This window comes from Protopterus annectens, chromosome 2.part0, assembly GCF_019279795.1.
Source record: "Protopterus annectens isolate FY-2018-M chromosome 2.part0, PAN1.0, whole genome shotgun sequence".
NCBI classification, from domain to species: Eukaryota; Metazoa; Chordata; order Ceratodontiformes; family Protopteridae; genus Protopterus; species Protopterus annectens.
In genome coordinates, this window is record NC_056728.1 from 532,297,787 (window position 1) to 532,313,875 (window position 16,089).

A 16,089-nucleotide genomic window follows, 5' to 3' on the forward strand; every position below is an offset into this window, starting at 1 on the left:
TGTGCACAGGTCATGAAGCCAACATCTTCCCAATTCTCCTGAAGAATACATAATCACATCAGATCTCTATCCTCTGGGCTGACCCAATAGAACTCACCTACACCACATATAGATAGATTATTCCACAATTCTGCTTCCCCATGCGCTTCCCTGAAAGTCACTGACACAACAGATCTTACAAATCACTTGCTCACTCACATTAGAATGAAACAAGTGATTCAGTGAGACTACTTTACTCTGTTTATGATAGTTCTGTCCTTCCACAGTGGTCTTCAACCATGGAATTGGTATACATGTTTCAGCAGTGTGGGGGGTTTCCTAGACTTAGGGGGACAGTGGGACCAACATCCTTCAGTAAGCATTCCAAGCTGCTTGTTTCATTTGATGTACTGTGATAAGGAACACAGTTACAAAGGACCACATTACAATCTGGATTCCAAGAGGCAAAAACATCTATTTGTTCCTTACCATCCTCTCCTTTCACTTACTTCTCTAGCCCTTCTTGCCTCCTTCCCAATCTCTCCCTACCCTCTATCACCTCTCCTTCAAACTTTCTTTTGTGCATATTGTCATCTCTCCATGCTCTCATACCTAGTAAACTACACCCAGAATCCCCATCCTCTACTTTTATTGGCTAACAATCTCTGTTAGCCAAACCAGGTCAGCTTGTGTCTGAAGTAACATTACTTCCAACTAAGCTATCTTCCACCTAAGCTTCCACATTGCTGTAATTATTAGCTCTACTCTCTTTTTCACAGTTACAAATTACTTTGTTGCTTTCAGTCCTCTCATCCCCAGTGTCACTCAGCTCTTTCATTGCCTTTTTTCTAGTACTTATCTGTTAGTTTTATATATCATCTTTGGCCTTTCCTGGTCACCTACTTATTCCATCTGCCCTTTGACTCCTACCCTATTCTAATAACCTTCTTTGATCTTCCTACCATCTCTTTCAGCTACTGGTTTACTGCCTTCCCTTGCAGCTCTTCTCTGTTCCCATTGTGTAGTTACACTACTTCTATTACCAGCACCCTTGTACTACCTACATCTGTTTTCTACCATTTCATTAGACTTACCTCCTTCTCTTTGTCAATATGCCCCCTTTATTTCCATCCTCGATATGTACTGATCCACATTCTGCTTTAAACCAACAATTTCCAGCTTTGTTTAAAGGTGTAATCATTCTAATGTAACTTTCCAGCTATTGCTTCAACAACACAGTTCACTGGAGAGTCAATATGTTTTAAAATTACAAGCAGTAGACTAACAAACCTAAACAGACCACCCTCCAGCTGCAACAGACCAAGATAATGTTTATTAAAACTACTGCAGAATAGCAAAACTAAAAGTAATTACAACAAAACGATTCTAAATCAGAGAAACCCTGCCACAAAACTTAAAACTTACAGAGGATACCAGCTAGGTGCCACCAACCTCAAGAGAAAAGTAATCGCTAGAGATAGAAGCGCCTCATTTCCCTTTTTTCCACTAACCTCAATCTCAAAGTCCGGCAACTGGAAGGCAGTCCTGAAGAGAGAAAAGTGGGAGATAGCGGGGCCCTTCCACCATGACCGAATCTCTGCCACAGATACCCAACAGGAATCCTCAGACATTTTCTTCATGCCACAATGCATTGGGACCACGTTAGCAGCTTTACACTTGGCCAACCACTCCCATGTTTACCCGCTCGCGCTGCCTGCTGCTTAGCGCTCGTTGTATTCCTGGTTCCTGCTTGCAGCCAGCTTGTAAAAAAATAAAATGAGCATTACTGCCATTACGGTTGCTTGCATGCTGCTGTATTCCCGCTCACAGCCAGCCGGAAAAAATGACGTGAGCTCCTTGAGCTCAATTCCGACTGGCTGGTAGCCCTGACAGTGCTGACATCATCACACATGATGACGTCAGCTCTGACAGCGCGATTTTTAAAAAAAAAAAATGAAGCAAAAAAAATTGGAAATGAAGGGGTGCCAATCGGGAATCGTGGCACCCCTTCATTTGGACCCCAAAACTCGGTAAATACTGAGTAATTCGGTATGGTTGGGAGGTATGGAGCTGCTATTTCCTGGTTTAACTTCCTTTTTCTTCTTGTAAAACCCAGTGCGCAACACGCACACCCGCTTACACTTTATAAAGAGTGCTAGGCAGTTTGGACACACCTCTAGCTTAGCTGTGCTAAGCTAGGAGCAGTCCCGAGCCACAGGGCTCCAATCGTCGTGGACCATTATTGTTTCAATAAATTAATATTGCTTATAATTGTGGATGATTATTGTTGTTCCAACTATCAATGTTGCTCTACAGTGGAATTTGAACTGTGCTTTGTGGTGTCCAATTTGATTTAACATTTTTCAGCCCCTGTGGGTGTTTCCTTTTGTATTTACAATCCACTTACAGTATGCCTGACACCCCCCCCACATGATGTAACCTATATCCTAGTCTTGCACCCAGCTATTTATACTCTTACACTTTTGGGACCTGCCTTACACCCTGGGGAAATCTGGGATTCACTACCCTTCCCCTCATTTGCATAGGATTGCCTACTAATGCATAGTTACATGTCCCACGCTGACCCTCCCCCCTTAGCAACCATTACTCACTGTCCAGGTTGTCTTATGGCTGCCATTGACTTGCATGGCAGAATACTGCTTTTAGTTAGAGTGCTCATTTTAAGTTTATTTTTTTACCCCCCCCCCCCGAATCCCATTTGCATGCCACTGCCCTACGTTTAAACAGCCGAAATCGGGGGGGAAAAATAAAAGTTGATTTTTTTTTCATTTTTGAAACAGTTTGAAATGCTAATGGCCTTATACTTGGCCATTGGCATGCTTTCTCAATGATATGTAGCCTTTATTTGCAGCTGTCATAGCTCCATTTTGTAGTTTGCAGAAATTTACTCAGTTACTTACAGAGTACATTTCTGCAGACTACACTCATCCTGCACTGACAGCTGCCAGCTTCCTGGGTCGCAAATTACCCTCATTTGCATGGTTTTCACCTGCAAATGAGGGCAATTTGCATATGGGAGCTCGATCCATGCAGGATTAGCCTAAGAGCTCACGTGCACGTCCCGGCAGCTCGTTCCTGGATCTCACGTCAGCCATATTGCTGAAAATAGCTCTTAGACTATCCTGTATGCTATAAAGGGCTTCATAAATCTAGGGGAATGTCACTGGAAAAGTTTTATATAGGAATGTCACTTTAAGAGCATGAATTTCTTAATTTTTTATTTAATTAACTTTTTTATGTTTAATTGCACCTTTTTGAGGTGAATGTTTAACAGATTAATTGATCTGCTTTTATATAAAAAGTGATTTTTTTTATATACAAAGTACACTGAAAAGGCTGTTATAGCCGAGGTGCTAGGAGATTATTGTGTTGCTGTTCATTGTATTTTACTAGAAAAGTTGGATTGCTTGGAATGAGTTTTTTTTGCTGCTATTCAGTATCTGCTGATTTTCATTGAGCTGTTATTTTGCTGCTACTAGTTCAACTAAGAACTGACAACTAATAAACGGACTTGTATCCAGTGTCCAGGAGTGTGGAGTTATCTGGTTCCTGTCGTTCATTTTTTGTTTTATCTTAAAGTGGTTCATATAACAGTATAGGGTTGGTTTGGCCTATCCTGAACCTCCCAAATCCCAGTTTTAGGGCAGAGGAGGGAACAATGTTTCTAACATTAATTCTGGGAATGACAACAATGGCTTGGAGAGAAACAAAGATATTCCCACACTTTTTTTAGAAAGGGACTTCCCACATCTGAGGAGGTTGGAGAGGTTAAGGGAATGTTGCAATAGGGAAGAACATCCTCAAGCGAACAGGGGCTGGGGCAGTTACAGGCCTTAGTGGAGGAGGGGACTATGGAGGGGGGATTTCAATAACTGCATCCATTAATGATGATGTTGGGGAGATTAATTATAGAATTCTTCAGAACACCACTGGTGATTTTAAGGTGTTCAATTATTCATCATTGCGGATTTAGGTCACGGATTGCAACTTATTGGCTAGGGGTACAACTTTTGTACCAGTCAATAATCATGACATGATCAGAGCTTTGGTAGATCTGAAGCAATATGTTAGGAAATTGAATGTAAACCTATATTTTCATTCAGTTGAATATGTCAGTGACCCCTTACATATATCAAGGACTTCACACCCCTCTTTACATATTTTTGAAAGGGTGTATGAGATAGATATGAGGAGTATTCCTAGGCAAAAACCCCCTTTGAACTTGAGTGTAGCCAAGGAGAGAAGTCTTGAAAAACTTAGAAGCAGTGCGAATGTGAAGTTTATTAAGCCTGATAAAGGCAGGGTCATGATCGACATGGATCTGGATGATTATAGTACAAGTATGAGGGGAATGTTAGAGAGTGTTGATTATAAGAAAATCTCACTAAATTAGTTGAATGGCTCATATCGTAACGTGAGGAAGCAGTTGAATTACTTGTTTATTGAAGGGTTGCTGACTATAGAAGAACTAAATGATATGGTAGTGACACACTCAAGAATCCCCACCATTTTTGGCTTGCCTAAAATCCACAAGAGTTTGAGTAATCCCCCTATGTGGCCTATCATGGATGGGTGGAGGTCCATTGGGTGGGGGTCCATTACATACCCAATAGCCACATTTTTGGATTTTAAGCTGAAATCTTTGTTAACAGATGAGAATTACATGTGTAGGGAAGTTTGGGATTTTTTTTTGATTGAATTAACAATCTTGATTTTTATGAATCAGGTGTGTTTATCACTGTGGATGTGAAAGACATCTACACTGTGATATCCCATGACATTGGTTTAGAGTGGGCCTGTGATTTTATGCTATCTAAAGGTGTGCCTCAGTACAGGATTAATGTGTATGAACAACTGTTTTAGATTGTATTGAAGAACAGTTGTATTTTATTTGAGAACAAATTTTACCTTCAAACTGATGGTGTGGCTATGGGTTCAACATGTGGGGGCTTATTTGACTGAATTGGAGAAGAAATTCCTATATGAGTCTCCATTTTTTTCTTATTGTAAGCTGCATGTCCGGTACCTGGATGATATTTTTATCTTCTGGGATGGCCACTTTCACCTAATATCTGATTTTTTATCTTACATTAATAGTTCTATCCCCTTTTTGAAGTTAACACATACTGTTGAAAGGAATGAAATTTCATACCTGGATGTGAAATTATTCAAAGACATGGGTTCCTGGTCCTTTATTGCTGAAATATTTAAAAAAGAGACCTATTCAAATACCTTGTTACTTCAGCAGTGGACATCCTTTCAAACAGAAAAAAGCGGTCATTAAGGGAAAGTTTGTGAGGGCAGCCCGCATGGTGTCCTTTTTGAATCATTCCTGAATGTATGTGATGTTTTGAGGGACATGTTTTTAAGGAGAGGTTATCCCCCCTTATTGGTCCATGAGGTAATGATTGAGGTTATTAACAAAAGGGAAAGGGGTCATTTCAAGGCTATCTTATCCCAAGTAGGGAATGGGGCAATTAATGATACGTCGGAAATGGATATTGGAAATATAGCGGGACCTGTTATGGCATCATGTGCTAACACCGAAGGAGAGTTTGACTTTAGGGCTGACAGAAACTTTAAGTCGGCATTTATTACAACATTTAGTGCAGATAGTAGATTAATTTCTGATATTTTGCACAAGAATTGTGTGATTTTGTCCTCTTGTGAAGAGGTCAGGAAATGTATTAGTAATGCCCCAGTGGTGATCTATTGGAAGGGTAGATGTTTGAAAAGCCTACTCGAGAACCCTAGAAGTGACCCTAGTGAAGGTCTCATGAAAAAATGTGGGATATGTAACCAATGTAGTTTTATTATGGAGAGTTCATCAACAACCATCAATGGGTAAACCTTCAGCTTCAGGGACAAGTGCACTCGCCAGTCAGAGAGGGTTGTTTATTTTGCTTTATGTGTGCAATGCCCCTGCTTCTATGTAGGCAAAACTGAGAGGAAACTTAGGATTCAAATCTATTAGCATGTCAGGGACATTAGACTGAAAAATAAAGTGAATGCCTTAGCTAGGTATTGTATGGAATATGAGGGACATTCTTTTAAGTTTGTTGTTATAGATGTACTGAAAAGGGATCTGAGGGGTGCCCATGGCCTTTGCAGTTAGAAAGGTTAGAAGCATACTGGCAGCTCAGAATGAATGCAACTGTTTGGCCAGTATTAAATTATATGATTTCCCTGGCTTGTTTTTTGAAAGTAAAGACACTTGAAAGGTGAGTGCCTTTCAAGTCTATTCATTTTCTTCCTTTTATACGAATGTTTCTATCATGGAAGTTTTTTAATACAATTTTAGTATGCATGTATTTATTATATATTTATATGTGTGTTTTATAACTTATTTATCTTGAACTTGCATTGAGACTTGGTTTTATTGATTATAATATATTTTGGTTTTAGGGAAGTTTTTTTAAAAAAAGTCTTGTAGGTTGAAGGTGAAGGACATTAATTGTGTGATGATTTGTTAAGGTGTTAATTGGGTCAGGGTTATATATAAGATGTTTCCTGTTTCTTTCTGTATTTCGATAAAGTCTCTGAACTGGCAGAGATGAAAGTGCTTGCATTTACTGTGTTACAATAAGGAAGTATGGACTCTGACATCAAGGATTCTCTTTGTTTTGGAGTAACTGTATACCTATTCATCTATTTATTCCTGCTGGCTCCTGGTTTCAGTCCTTTCTGTGTGGATACTGATGGATGTAGATAATGTTTGTCACAGCCTGTATGTGTGCACATATATCTTGTAAATACACTTGCTATAAGAGTGACTCAGTAGCTTAGTCTGTTAAATGTCTTGCATACAGTACATTTTGCTGCACACAGTCCTGGGTTCAAATCCAGTTTTGTGTTGCAGTTCAATTACATTATTCTGAAGAAATCAAGTAATGACTGAGTCATGCAATCTTTATCCGCACAGGTAACTGCTAATTAATGAGCTACTATCCAGTTTTTCAAGTCAAAGGCCAGCAGATGGGGACACACTGCACATATCCGTATAGCATAAGTATATGTTGCCTACTACTCTGTTATTGGTGCTGTTGCATAACAGATGTATCTTAGTCACATGCCTCGATTGGACTGTAAAAGGTACCTTTACCCTGGCTCTGCCATAATGACAGGACTGACACAACTGCCACAGTTACATGTACGGCTTGTTGTCCTCAGAAGTGTTCACACTCCCTACTAAGTGTTCTAGGTTGCAGAAGCTAGCTGCAGCCTGTAGCACACACACCTGCATGTAATGGTAGTGACTACAGACCTGGCATACCTCCCAACCACCTAGTACAAGTAATCTGGACACAGCCATACTTAATGGGGGGTTAGGGTCAAAGGTCCAGAGTTTGGGACATGTTTTACAGTTTGCCCCTACATTGATAGTAGGATGCTACAATAACATCTATTGCATTAGCATATATATATATTCTGAGGGATATGAAGTCTGACACACACATGTTTGTCTTCCATTACTGACCTCAACCCACAATGATTGCCAGTAAATTGCCAGATGACTACAATGTCATGGGACACAGACCCCACATATGAGGTGAAGCTGTGGATATACTGCATATATCTGCACAGTTGACAGTTATGGTACCTACCCTCTGTGATGCAGTAGTCTCCACTCCTCAGTAATGTCCATCTTAACAGCTATGAATGGGGCCCAGCTCTACATGAAGGCCTTATATATTGCACTGGAGTTGCATGCCATTGGCTAATGATAGTACAATTCAGCTGCTTTGGCTGCAGTTACCATAGCAGAGCCACAGTTTGGTGCAGAAGCAATCACCTGAAAATGAGCAGTACCTTAAAAAGGCAAGCAGATAGTTATAGGGAATAAGTCTGTATGAGACTTACCTCACACAGAGAGATCATATTTTGAAAAGATTACCAGAAACAAAGTTCAACAAAGAAGTACTGCACGCAACCAGGTATGCAGTTCTTTTCTCCATATAACAGGATACAGATGGGAGGATGGAGGTATGGGGAAAAGGGATCACAGCAGTAAGCCTGTCTTACATCTATGGCAATGACATATCATTGATACTCAGTTGTCCCACACCAACATGCATGCCTGTCAAATGTCCCTGATTTCCACTCACATCTTAGCTCTGTCCCTCTTATTCCCACCTACAATGGTTGGCTGTTGTAGGGGAGCTAGTGAATGTCATATAAAACACAGTGACAAGAGGTAAGTGTGTATATTTCTGTAACATCAGATGATGTACACTAATTCTCCACCTCTCAGTCTGTCATTGTCTCACATAAATATGTCTAACATTTTAAAAGTGACTCTGATTGCCCCTGATGTACTCTCGCTAAGTCTTTGATCCTGTTTACGTTGTTCTCTGTCTGGTTGAGAACTATGCCTAACATAGCTGTCAACCTGTTACAGCACAATATCTTAACAAAGCCATAATCAATGGAGGGACAAAGGCCCAAAATTAAGAACACAGTAGTTATTGCTCGTACAAAGTAAGAAAGTGAATAGAAAAACAGATATTACATTAGCATAACTGTATTCTGAAGGGTATGAGATCTTAAACCCAGATGTCTGTCTTTATTTTTTGACATCAACCATCACTGATTGGCCAATCTTTTGTCAGAAATTCACAATATTGTTTGGAAATCACCAAAACTATGAGGCAAGCATCTTGACATTCTGCCAACATCTGTACAGTTGAGAGGTATGATTCCTACAGGGAACATATACTACAGCAGGTTTGCATTTTGTCTGTCATTGTGACACACTGGTGTTGCTGGAATGACCCCATATAGTAGTTGTACTAGCACACTGCTATTTGCCTGGCAGTGGCAGTATGACATACTAGTGGGAGTTTGCCCATAGGGGACACACCATAGTAGACTGCAGTGCTGGGCATAGGAACATATAGCAAATATGTTATGGCACACAGGGATGTACTCCAGTATTGCCACTATCTTGGTGGTATCCACACACAGTGCATTGTCAGATTGTGGGATATGATGTGAGAGGGACCAGTGGATAGTGCAGGCCATTATCAGTGTGCTGGATCTGTACATAATGGATGTCCATGTATCTGGTCCTGCAATGTGTTCTCCTTTTGTTGTCTTTCAGGAACCTTGTACTGCAGAAGACATCCCCCTTCTCAGATGCAGAGAATAACATAATAGTGGATGGACTGAGACAGCACCATCAGAGCTTATTATCCAGGGGAAGTCATAATTGGGAAGAGAGGGCAGCATTGTGGGCAGACCTTGTGTAGGATGTCAATCAGACTGGCCAACAGGACAGGACCTACGAGCAGATCTGACACCGGGCCACAGACATTTTGAATGCTGCACAATGAAGGGGCTGCTGATGTTGCCAGGGATTGTGCCGCCATTGGTTGAAGACCTGCAATGCAACAACCACTCTTGGCCACAGAGTAATTACTTGCAAACCTAGAAACACACAGCACCTCCCAGGCATCCATCACAGCATACATTGTGGAGGTGGGTGCCACAGTGTCCACAGAAGAGGAGTATCCAGGTATGCGTACTGTGTTCACCAGTGTAATACTGTATCAGGCATTATGACAAGCTGTAGATTCCTTCACAAGTGTGTCAGGTCTATCTGCATTGTTGGGGGGAGTTGGGGTTTATGCTCATTTCTGAACACATACTCAGAATGTCAGCAATACAGCCAGTATCACAGTAGCTACTGTACATGTGGATATATGAACATATTACTTTTTAGTGCTGCAGCATTTGGTGGTGCTGACAATAACTCTTCCTCACCTTTTCATAGGTCTGTCAGGGATGGCCCAAGTCCATGATCCTGTACCTGATAAGTATGATACCATTTTTTGTGGATCATAAATACCCTATGGAAGTTAAGGGCTGCCACATTTCCCTATGTACAAATGTGGTGTTTAGACAGAGTCAAATATTTGTATGTTCCATTTTGGAACAGTTAACTATGGTTTATAGACCGGGTAATCACAGGTGTGCATTTGAACGACCATCAACACATTTGCACGTATAGTTATGATTGGCTACACAGCTTGGTATACATGAGGTAATTACACCCAGATGCCTGTTCAAATACAAAAGGGAGATGGTACAAACCTGAGGCAGTGACACTAGTACTGGTATATCATTTTCAAGATAGGTGTACTGGGTGTTATGTGTAGTTCTATCACATATAGTGCCATATTGCATATCTTACAGGCAGTTTGTACTGGCAGGTTTAACTGGATGTGGCTAAATTGCATGCTATAAAGGGCTTGACTTGTCTGTGTATGTTGGTGTGAGGTTGTCTGTTGTTTATGGGAGCAGAGATGAGAAGATGTGAGACTGGTAATGCAGTTGTGGATCCTCATTTGTATGAGTCTGTGTGGATTATCATACATAAAAGTTCAGGTAGTAATGTACTGCATTTGTCTGGTTTGCACAGGTGACTGGGGGGGGGGGGTTGGAGACTGTCCCCCTCACAACCTGATGTCAGTGTCTTATCAGACTCTCATGATGATGGTGGTCATAGTGAGGCACAGGTGGGGCTGTCAGGGGCTGAATCTGTCCCAGAGGTTGACATCCCTCTTCTGCCCCCATTGTCACTGCACACAGTCATTATGCCCACACACACACAGTTCCCAGAGGTCACAGATATTGAACAGTCAGAGGGTGGCATCATTGAATAGGGCAGTGTAGCAACTATGGCATCACCGAGTGCAGACACTGTCCAGAGCCAGAGACCTGGCAAGGTCCCACACAGGTGGATTGACAGGGATGCTTATAGGAGGACTGCTGTCCATCCACCACCTGTTGCAGGTGTCACATCATGGGTCACTGAGCGCATCTTTAGGGCCATCATGGAGGCACAGGCATGTTCTGAACACAACACCAGAAGGATGCTTAGAGTTATGGATGCAGCACAGTCTGACATCAGTGACTGCCTCTACCTCATTGGGGGCACTCTGAATCGGTTCACTGATGCAGTGGACAGATGATGGGTTGAGACAGTGTCTGTCTTTAACTGCACATTGTCTGTGCTAGAACATCTGGTTGGAGTCGGGTGTCAGACATGTGGACGTTGCTCAGCAACATCATCTGCTGAGTGTCCGCATGGCTGTGCACAGTCACACTCCCATAGTGGCAGTACCTCCGGTGCTACAGAGGGATGTGTGTTGTCCACACCATGAAGTGGCAGGCCATGAGTGCGTGGTCCTGAGTGGTCCCATGGGTTACACATCTCCAGCAGACAGCAGTCACTGTCAGGTACCAGGACTGCATCTGACCTTGGGCATGGTGGTGCCAGTGCTACTCCTGGCAGAGCAAGTACCCTTGTTCATGGCCAGAGATGGTGAAATGTCCAATCTACCATGTGCGGTCCACAGCTGTCCAGAATACATATGATTAGGGCTAGCACTGAGCTTGACTGTATACACACACACTCAAACACCACTGTCAAATGCAGGTCACCAACAGACACACACGGCACCTATCCATGGCCCATCTAACCCACACCCCTTCCTGACTCACACACATGCTAACTGTTTAGCATAGGCTAGTCCTGCAGCACCCCCACACCACACCCTGTGCATGTGATGATACCTGTGCCACATCCCTGATGTCTGTGCCATTGATGCAGGGAAATGCTACTACGTGTCTGTTGCACAGGGTGTATATATTACTTGGCATGTACTTGTGTTGTGCAGTATTGTTTTGCCGTGCCACTTGTTGTGGGCAACAACAGGTACTGTATGCTGGCATGTGTCATGACTGGATATCACACTTTGTGTATCTCTGTTGCATGCTGTTGGACTGGCGGTAGTGCTACAGAATGGCAGGTGTATCACAGACATGTGTATGTTTCTGTTCAAGGAGTCTGAGGGGGGATAAACTATGGACACATGGAGGCAATACAGAGGCACAGGATGGCATGGCAGCACAACAGACATATGGTGTCAGCAAGGTATGGTAGTATTTGTGCACGACTCTGAAGTTGCATATGTGTAAAACAGTCTATCAGCGACAATAGGGGTAGTCAGCATAATAATGCATTCATACTTTGTGATAAGGTCTGCTACCCTTGCTACATGTCACCTGGGTTTTCTGAACTTACAAATCTAGTAGGTGGGCCAATGGAGTTGTCATGTCTACAGATATCCTGTGTCCAGGTCAGAAAGGTGGAGGACATCAGTTATGATTATGTAGAGGAGGGCAATGTGGAGGTCAGCAGCTAGTCACAGAGTCATAAAATGCATAACCATTGTATGGAAATGGCCCATGTGGGGCATGTCCATAGTGCTGCAATGGGATATATTTACACACACACACACACACACACACACTGGATGATGTGAGAGTAGAACCCCTACCTACGTACTATTACACACTACAGCTCACAGTACTTATTACACATGCACAAGTTAGGTCTGTTGTATATGTGAATGCAGGCACAGTACTTGTGGAGTACAGTAAGTGTCCTTGTGTTAGACAGCATGTGTGGCCTGCAGAGTGATACTGCTTGGTACTGTTATTGTATCTAGTGTCCTTTGAGTGGGATACCTGTTAATATCCCTGCTATGTGTGTACAGTTACCAGTATGGCCATATGTGGCTGGTTGCAGTTAGACAGGCAACAGTGTAGCCAGGGACAATATGGCCTGTCCAAGGCATGTGTTAATACCATTGTACATTACAACACCTGCTCACCTGTGTCTGTCTCCAAGGTTACATTACACAGACATAGGAGTTTGTGGATGAGTGTATTATGTCCTGTTATGGCTTGGTCTGGTACCTATGGACAACTGTTGTGATGTTGATACAACCAAAAATAAAATAGAATAAAGAAAAAAAAACAACAAAGGTCAAGTAACCAGGTTTATTAGCAGAAAAAAATACTCTAGCACCTCGGCTCAAAAAGTCTTCAAGTAGTAAAAACACCACTAAAGTTCCCACCTTAAATAATACTAAAAAATCACCCACCCTTAGTTACTAAATTACAAAATTAATCAAGCAATTAAGCAACAAACTTCCAGTTACATTCCACATTTAGTCCATCAGGGGTTAGGGTTGTTGCATACTTTAAAACATCCATATGTAACAATTTTTCTTTATATTTAAACACCCTTCATGTGAACTTACTTTTTCAAAAATTGCACCTCTGAGACCTGCTGCATCACTGTCATAGTAAAACTTAAAATGCATGGCAAGAGGGCTTTCAAGTTTAACATTCTTACTGTCTCTAATATGCTCCTGTAACCTAGACTTGAAATCCCTCTTGCTCTCTCCTATATAAAACATTTTGCAAGCACACATCAGTGCATAAATACAGCAGCAATACACTCCTGTAGATGTAAAAGGAATCCCATTAATTTTATCAAATGTATTTATAATATATTTGCAACTTATACAATTATTGCAGGGAAAAGTCACAACCTTCTTAGGCTGGCTAATCAAATTAAGCATGGGCTGTTGTGATGTGCAAGTGTGGACAACCTCAGCATTCCAATGGTATGTGGGGACATTCTTACATCCCCACAGACACACACACACACACACACACACACACATATATATATATATATATATATATATATATATATATATATATATATATATATATACGTGCGTGTGTATAACAGGGATGTCTCTGTAAATGTTGCTGTGTTTGAATACTTTGTACAAGTGTTAGGTAGATATATGTGGAGAATCTATGTATCATTGTAATATATATATACATATATCTATGTCTACCTCTCTCTCTCTTTATATATATATATATATATATATATATATATATATATATATATATATCAGTATCGACACTAATCATGTGTGAGGGGGATAGGGACAGACAGACATGTATACATAGCTATGTGTATGTGTAGCTGAATTTCTCTTTCTAAGGAAGAGGCAACAGACTTGCGTTCAAGTTAGCCAAGTGTATGAGCATACCCGATGGGACTGTCAGTACTTACAAGGTGATTCCAGGCCTCCACTCTGGTCTGGGATTTTGTGTGCTGCAGACATTGGCTGCTGCACTTGTTTCCCCAGTACAATTCCCTGAAATTGTCCAAGGCATTCCCCTGTTGTGTGCTGTACTTAATATGTGACTGGGGTACATAATGTAACACCACACACAAGGTGACAGTCTGTATACTTCTTACTGTACATGTTTTTGCAGAATGTCCAACATTTCACCCCATTTGTCTGCTCTGTTCCTCATACATTTGTGGTTTTCCAGTACTATACTGTAAACAGCAGTCACTGAACTGTTGTAACGTCTGACACATTTCAGTGATGACCTTTACATCTTTCAGTAATCTGACCTGTTGCAGCCTGCTGTAATACTAGCCACCTGCTATGTTGCTCAGAGCGGGTATAATGTCTGTCTGTAGGTATGGCTCTTTGTCCCCCCATTCACTCTGGCTTTGTCCAGCTTTGTTCCAGTAACAGATTGAAGGATTATGACAGTCTGTGGGAATACCAACATATGAGTGCCTCACATGCAAAAGATGTAGGATACTGACAGATTCAAACCATCAACACCATCACCCATGGTAAAGACCCTAGCCCAGTGAGGCACACCAGCTGCCAGACAGAGAGGTGTCATTCCCCACACAATCAACAGCATACAGACATACATTGTCACCCCTGCATTACATGAGACATACAACATGTGGCTAGGTTCTATGTCACAGCCCTGGAATTGACTGGTCTGCTGATATATCATTGCATACGTACTATTACAACAGTTATATGAGAACACTGATGTGTTGGGAGTGGGGGAAAAACAGCACATGATCTGCTGGCACAGGCAGTAGTGAAAATATCATGCAGTCCCTCTTTTTAACATCTCCCTCAACTGCTGTAGTGAATATTCCAACCATGAGGCTTATTGAATATTCCAGAACACATACTATATGACTGGGTATCTGAAGTCTCGTGTGGATGTTACATCTCGCCAAATAGCCGAATATATTCCCTTGCATACATGCAGCAGGTCCATGCATATGATAGCATATTATAATACTTCTTACAAGTGATATGTAAGTGAGTGGCTTACCTTGCAAATGCAGCAGTTTACAAAACTGTAGTTCAGGGCTGATTCTGTCTGATGCATGCAGTACACAGCCAATACACGGTTAGGTTGTGTGGGTTGCTTGGCATCATTTTTACTATATGTATGTGAGTCGGAGTAAAGTGTCTGTCCCTTGGGCCCTAGGTTGTCAGTGCATGTGCTATGACCTCTCTCTTAGTCAAGGCCAGGGCCTACTGGGCATGCCTACGTCTGCCTAGATGGACATGCACAAGGGTTTCCTCCTCCAAGTCCCCCTGTGTGTGTGGCTGTGGGGACCTAGGCACTGATGGGGGGCTGTGTATCCCCCCTTTGCTGATCCTGCTTCAGCTGTTTCCACAGGATCATATTGTGCAGCATGGCACATACTGTGAACATCTGTGGAAATGTGGCTGGAGAGTATTGCAGGGATCCACCAGATATATCAAGGCACCGGAACCATGACTTCAGCATCCCAAACACATGCTCTGTGATGTTCCTAGTTTGTTCGTGTGACTCATTATGGCATTCTTCTGTGGGAGTGTGTGCATTTCTGATGGGTAACATCATCCATGGTTCGAGTGTGTAGCCAACGTCCCCCAGTAAATGGCCATGTGGGAAGTCCCCCCAGCAAACATTTGGTGCAGCTGTGATGCATGCCAGATATGACAGTCATGATACCTGCCAGGGCTGCCATCACACATTCATGATAATGCCCTCGGGTTGCACATGACCTGACAGTTGATAGAGTGATATCTCTTGTGGTTGACATAAATTCTACCCTCCTCACCAGGTGGTGCCTTGATGTGCACATGAGTATGGTCTATGGCACCCAGTACCTCAGCATAGTGTGCTACATGATATAAGTGTTGCATACTGCTGGCCCTTCCCTCAGGGGTGTGGGGAAAATAAATTTGCTCACTGGCATATGGTAGCAAAGCATCCAGGTACTGGTAGAGTACCCTGGATGCTGATGCTTGCAAGACCCCCATCATGTACACAGCTGGTCTTTGTAATGTACCTGTAGCTAGTATCCTAAGAGCTATACATACCTTTGCTTCC